Source organism: Echinops telfairi, unplaced genomic scaffold, assembly GCF_000313985.2.
Source record: "Echinops telfairi isolate 266 unplaced genomic scaffold, ASM31398v2 ScPeMD7_23;HRSCAF=83, whole genome shotgun sequence".
Classification (NCBI taxonomy): domain Eukaryota; kingdom Metazoa; phylum Chordata; class Mammalia; order Afrosoricida; family Tenrecidae; genus Echinops; species Echinops telfairi.
This window is the reverse complement of record NW_022103920.1, coordinates 39577965-39585301: the sequence shown is the minus strand read 5'-3', so window position 1 is coordinate 39585301 and position 7337 is coordinate 39577965.

Sequence of the window (7337 nt, the reverse complement as noted above, 5' to 3'; positions counted from 1 at the left end):
AAAAAAAAAAGAATTACAGTCTCAGAAATCCATAGAGCAGTTCTATCCTGTCCCTCTGCCCTGTAGGGTCATGAGCCAGAAACTACTGGGTGACAGTGGGTTTCTATTGTTGTTTGTTTGTTTGTTTTTGAGAATTCATTCTGACCCTTGACTAGGATGTGAATAGTCTTGCAGGTAGGCAGTGAGTTAGAAAGTAGGTTATTTCCACAAGCTCTCTTCCCCCAGCCCAGGGAGAGGCCATCTCTTTTTAGGGCTTGCCTAGGTGTGACCTTGACGGAGATCATCTGACTGTGTGTGGGGGTGTCACATAGTCAGGTGTCATGCTGTGATTGTCTTGGTCAGAAAGCCTTGGTTCAATCTGGTGTGCTCTTCTGTTTCACATCATGTACATGTTCCAATGATGTTCTGGTCCTACTTCTAGTCCCACCTGTAGAATGATGTTCTGATAGGCTGCCACTCAGGCTTCTGTGAGAGTTTCCTTTGCAATCTCACATCCTTTTTAAAGCTCTGAATCTCAGCCATTATGACCTGGTTTGAGTGGCCTCCCTCATCCAATTGATGTATCTTTGTCTTTGAGTTGTTTTTGTCCTATTTAAGACTTAATAAATGCTCTCGTTACATTATTTTTCAGATCTTGAGTTCCTTTTGTACCCTAAAACAAGACATGGATCATTAATGATAAGACCCCTGCCTGTCTTATTCCTTATTCCTTATTTATTCCTGTGCTGTAGTGAAGGCGGTCATGTGTACCTAGGTCATTTTTTAGAACTGCGGCACTTGTTTACTCTGGCTGAAAGAAGGTTGCCTACTGTCACCCCACAAGAATCCTTCTTAGGGAATTGCCTTAAAGAACCTCTCCATCCAAGTTTCAGTCTAAGGGCCCCACCCCCACCCCAAGCTTCATAGCTCCCCATGGTATTATCTGAGGTCTTTCTTGCAGCTCAGCCCTTCCTTCTGCCCAATCCTAATTTCCTCGATCCTTTGGAGGTATAAACCCCAAGAGTGCAGTTCAATAGTGCCCTACCAGCAAATCTCCATTTTTCGTTTCCCCCCAAAAAAGGCCCCTGAGGATTAGTTCCGGGAAACCGACTCCACAGAGGGAGTTTGAAGCTGGCTGGCTGACTGGAAATGGGGACCCTGTTCGTGGTGCTAGGTGAAATAGTGATAGCCTATGGAATGCTATAAAAGCAAAAACGAAACCCCAAAACTCACTGCTCTGAGTGGATTCTGACTCAGAGCGACTGCACAGGACAGGGTAGAACTGCCCCTGTGGGTTTTGAGACACTGACACCTTAGGGAAGCATAGGAAGCCTCATCTTTTCCCCATGGAGAGACAGTGGCGTTTCCAACTGCTGGCTTTGCAGATAGCAGTCCAATGCATAATCACTACAACACCATAGTAGTTAAATTATTACAACTTTCACTGGTGAGGAGGGGCTATGAGGTGCTAGGAGTCCAATGACAGGTGCAATATCTCAGGAGTTTGCGAGCTTTAGGGGGAAAAGTATTTACAAAGAACCCGGAGAGCACAGTAACTACAGTGATAGGCTGCTAATGGGATGATTAACAGTTTGACCCAACCAACCACTTCACAGGAGAAATAGGTGGCAGCTTTTATACACATTTCAGCCTCAAAAACTTAATAGGGCAGTTCTACTCTCTTCTATAGGGTCTCTCTGAGTCCTAATTACTTGATGCCAAGGAACAGTCTTCTTTTCGAATACTTAACAGAAGTATGGAACTAGATTTTGCTAGTGGCTATCAATGCATGGAGGAGCGCTAGTGGTATCGTTAGTGGTTACAAGTTGGGCTGTGATCCACAGGGTCAGCAGTTCAAAACCACCAGCCACTCTGCGGGAGAAGGATGGCGCTTTCTACTCCTGTTAACAGTCTCGGATACTCATAGGGTAGCAATGATTTGGCTGGGACTCGATTTGATGGCAGCGCGTTTGGTTTGGTTTCGGGTCAAGCAAAAGACTGACTTAGCCCTCATTTAAGGAGAAGTTTTAAAAGGCCTCCCTGCAAATGTACAGAGACTTCCATATCCTGCAGCTGGAGAGCTGAAAGGATGAAGGATAGGCATACAATTTCCTTACAAGGGTAACAGTGATCTCAGAGTTTTGAACCCCTTCATTCTGGCTCTACTCCCTGCTGAGAATTTGCATTTCCACCCTAGACATACTGAAGCAGGCTTCTTCACCAGACCCCCTGGAGGGCTCAAAGATACCCGGGGGGTGCTTAGGTATACATAAGCTCTCCTATGTACATAAACCCAAAACCAGATTCATGGTCCTGGAATTGATTACAGCTCATAGTGACCCTATAGGACACAGTAGCACTTCTCCCTCTGAGTTGTAAAGGAGCCACCTGAGCTCCTTCTTTGTGTCCATAAAGGGAGGAAATCTGTCTGCTTGTCTCTTCTAACTTCTAAAGGCTGCTCTGTGCCTTGGTTTGTGATCTAGGCCTCCATCTTCAAAACCAACACTGAGACAAATCCTTCTCACTCTTCTGCCAAGCTAGTGGCTATGTTAGGCCCAACTACAGAATCCAGGATCATTTCCCCATCTTAAGGTCAGCTGATTCACAAGTAACCTTTATCTGTGATCTTAGTTTACATAAATATTTTGGTGGTGATAGGAGCATAATTCTACTAACCACAACGGTGCAGAAGCCTTTGCCTCGAAAAATAACAGGTTTGGTAACCCTGTCTCCCTTTCTGGTTCCAAAAACCCCCCTAAAAACCAAACTCACTGCCATCAAGTTCATATGGACTCATAGTAACAATTGGGCAGGGCAGAACTGCTCCTGTGAGTTTCTGGGACTGTAACTCTTTACGTGAGTGGAAAGCCCATCTTTCTCATGCAGAGTGGCTGATGGTTTGGAACTGCTGACTTTGAGGTTAGCAGCCCAATGGGTAACCACTGGGCCACAGGGCGCCCTCCTTACTAGTTGTTGTTGCTGTTGTTAGGTGCCATCGAGTTGGCTCCTAGCCAGAGTGACCTATGCACAACAGAACAAAACACTGCCTGGTCCTATGCCATCCTCACAGTGGTTCCTGTGCCTGAGCCCATTGTTACTGCCACTGTGTCTGTCCATCTCATTGAAGGCCTGCCTCTTTTCCACTGCCTCGCTGCCAAGCATGATGTCCTTCTCCAGGAAATGGTCTCCCCTGACAAATCCAAAGTATGTAAGACAAAGTCTGGTCGTCCTTGCCTGTAAGGAGCACTCTGGCTGTCCTTCTTCCCAGACAGATCTGTTTGTCCTTTTGGCAGTCCGTGACACTTGCAATATTCTTTACTAGCATCATAATTCAAATATATCAATTCTTCTGTCTTCCTTATTCAGGGCCCACATTTGACATGCACATAAGGAAATTGAAAATACTGTGGCTTTGGGGTTATTAATAAGCAAAGTACTCTTCAATCACAAAGTGAGTCACTTCATGATTTAAGGAAGCTGGCCAAATTTGTAGGAGTAGGACATTGGATTTTATAGGGGTTGGGTAGCATGACCCCAGTGGCTCCCCTCAGCCCCTACCCTGCTTTTCCATTGGCCCTTATCTAGTATCCCAATTAGTTCATATTCCAGCATAATGGTTGGTCCAGTAATCCATGAGTTGTGCACCTCAATGTTGTGTAGGGTGGTATTAGTCAATAGGTTATCTGGACATGACCTCTGGAATGGGTAATGTGAAGCAATTTGGGATGGGTCATCCAAAATGCTAGTTGTCCTTGACCTGACTGTTGGAATGGATCAAGTGAGGTGGAGTTGGGATGAATCATCCCCACATGACCAGAGGAATGGGTCATATGAGGCAGGTCAGGGCCTCATAGGTCATCCAGGCCTCTAGCTGACCCTGACATGGATAACTTCAATCATTTTTCCATTTATCACAATGTTACCTATTTGGTCTAGTTGTGGGGATTTTGGTCTTTTGGACCTTGACTTGAAATCCATACTGAAGGCTGAAATTCTCAATTTCATCAGCAAGTGCTTCAAGTCTTCCTCACTTTCAGCAAGCAAGGTTGTGTGCCATCTGAGAACCACAGGTTGTTAACAGCATTCCTCCAATCCTGGTGCCACATCCTCCTTCAAACAATCCAGCTTCTCTGATGATTTGCTCAGCACACAGGTGGACTAAATCTGGTGAAAGAATGGCTCACACATTTCCTGATTTTAAACCCTGCAGTGTTCCCTTGTTCTGGTCTCACAGCTGCTTCTGGATTCGTGTACAAGTTCTGCAAGAGCCCGATCAAGTGTTCTGGAATGCCCGTTCTTCTCAAGGTTACCCATGGTTTGTTATGATCCACACAGTTCAATGCCTTGGCATACTCAGTAAAATACAAGTAAACAGCTTTCTGGTATTCTTTGCTTTCAGTCAAGATCCCTCTGACATCAGTAATGCTATCTCCCTTGTTCCACGTCTTTTTCTGAATCTGCATGAACTTCTGGCAGTTCTCTGTCAATGTACTGCAACCATTGTTGGATGATCCTCAGCAAAATTTTACTTGTGAGCGATATCAATGATTTGGTTCTATAGTTTGAGCGTTCTGTTGGCTCCCCTTTCTTTGGAATGGGTACAAATAATGGATCTTTTCCAGTCAGTTGGTCACAGCCATTTTCCTAATTTCCTGGCATACACAAGTAAGTGCTATCAATGCTTCATCAGCTTGTCGAAACATTTTAATCAGTATCCCATCAATTCCTGGAACCTTGTTTTTGGCTAATTATTTCAGTGCAGCTTGAATTTCTTCCTTCAGCACCACTGGTTCTTGCTCATATGCTACCTCTTGACATGGTTGAATGTCCATAAGTTCTTTTTGGTGCAATGACTGTATTCTTTCCAACCTTCTTTTGACGCTTCCTGCATCATTTGATATTTTGCCTATGGAATCTTTCAATTGCAACTTGAGGCCTGAATTTTTTCTTAACTTCTTTCAATTAAAAAAAAAAGTTCTTTCAATTTACAATATACTGATTGTGTTTTACCTAACACTAGGTCTTTACCCATTTCATTATAGTTTATTTTGTCTTCTCAAGCTTCCTTTTGAAATTTTCTGTTCAGCTCTGTGACTTTATTTTTCCCATTTACCTTAGCTACTCTAGGATTAAGAGAAAGTTTCAGACTCTCTTCTTACATCCACCTTGATCTTTTGTTTCTTTCATATCTTTTTAATGACCATTTGCTCTCTGACTGGTTATAGTCCCCCAGATGAGATAGGCTAGCTTAGAAGGTGCTGGGTCTGCTAAGAGAGAAAAAGAACTCTATGATAAAGGAACTATAAGACCTAATCAAGATATATTGACAGGAGACAGGAGAACATGGTATGTATGTGTATATATAATGCTTAGGAGGAACCCTGGTGGTACAGTGGTTAAGCACTTGGCTTCTACCCAAAAGGTCAATGGTTCAAACCCACCTGTCATTCTATTGGAGAAAGATGTGGCAGTCTGCATCTCTAAAGAGTAGTCTTTGAAACCCCATGGAGCAGTTCTACTCTATTCTATAGGATTACTGTGAATAGGAATCACCTTGACAGAAGCGAGTTGGCTGCTGAGGGTCTTAAATCAGGAAGATTAAAATATAAAGTTGGATGAAGGAGAGTGTATTGATATGGGAGCATTTCCCATAATATTTGATTTATATATGATTATAACGACAGTGGATAGTCTCAATATGTTCCTTGGAAGCCTGGGGAAAAAGATGACTCACTCTATTTTCTGAAGCAGGAACATCATAATGACATAAAATGATTATGTTTTGTAGGAGGGCTCAATGGCCACTACATTCACCAAGGCAATAAGAAATGAATTATGTTAGAGGGCATTAGCAAATCTGGGAAGCTAAGTAATGGCTCAGAGCTGGTGGCAGCAGATGATGCTACAAAATTGTTTCTCCACAGGGAATCCAGGGCGGATGATCCCTTCAGGACCAGTGGTGAGAGTGGCTATACTGGGAGGGTAGAGGGAAGGTGGGGTGGAAAGGTGGAACCGATTACATATAGCCTCCTCCCTGGGGGACGGACAACAGAAAAGTGGATGAAGAGAGACGTCAGAGAGTGTGAGATATGACAAAATAATAATTTATAAATTATCAAGGGTTCATGAGGGAGGGGGTGCGGGAAGGGAGGGGGAAAATGAGGAGCTATGCCAGGGGCTTAAGTGGAGAGGAAATGTTTTGAGACTGATGAGGGCAATGAATGTACAAATGTGCTTTATACAATTGATGTATGTATGGATTGTGATAAAAGTTGTATGAGCCCCTAATAAAATGATTTTTAAAATTTTTTTAAAAGGAAAAGAAAACATAAGCCAAAATGGGTTTCTCTATTAGAAACAAGGATAATAGAATACTGAAATAATGGGGGCCAGATAAGAAGCAATGTGGGTATGGTGATCATAATGATGGCAGGGTCCGAGTCACCCAGGAGGAACTCAACCTAATGCTTTAGGCTACAAAGGACTCCAAATCCCAAATATAATTTAAGGAGAACATTTACTAAGTCTTAAATAGCACAGAGACAAGACACAGACAAAGGTGCATCATCTGGATGAGGGATGCCATTAGCACAATATCATAATGGTGTCCAAGAGTTTATTGAGATACAGAGGGCATGGAGAGCAAAGCAAGCTGTAGCAAAAGCATTATTTGTAGCAGATCAATACATCACTGCTTCAGGTGAGACTGCAAAAGCGGGCCTGGGACCATGATTGGGACATGCATATTATGTTAGACAGAAGAGCTTACAAGATAGGTCCAAAGCAGTCAGGGAATGACTGATAGGGCATGATTCATGACTATGTGACCCCCCCAGTAGGGATGATCTCCATCAAGAACACACCTGGCCAAGCACCTAATGGAGACTGTTCCCCTGCACTGGCTGGAGGAGGGTGAAGGCAATCCCCTTTCCAATATACTCTGCTTGAGGACAAGACTGTTCACATCCCTCGTTAATGGTCAGAAAGAATTCAAAGGAGGCTTAATCCACATGGGGACTCTGCAAATGGATTTTGGGCTTTCTCTATCATTCATAGCCTGCAAATGGGATGTTCAGAATTTAAGCTCTAATAAACTACAGAATAAATAAATGAAAGAATTGGGTTTCTAGGGGGAAAGATCAAAGGTCAACTGACAATAGGTTATTGCTTAATTTATACAACTGGAAAAAAATCAAAAGATGGTTGACCAGGAAGATGAGGACAGTCACCAGAACACAATGTCATGATCCCTTTCTGAACACAATCACTTTTCTGATATAAATCACGTCAACTAAATTAGGAGTATTGGTCCTCATGAGGAAAGCTTCTACAGCATCATAGAAAATGTACATGGTCCA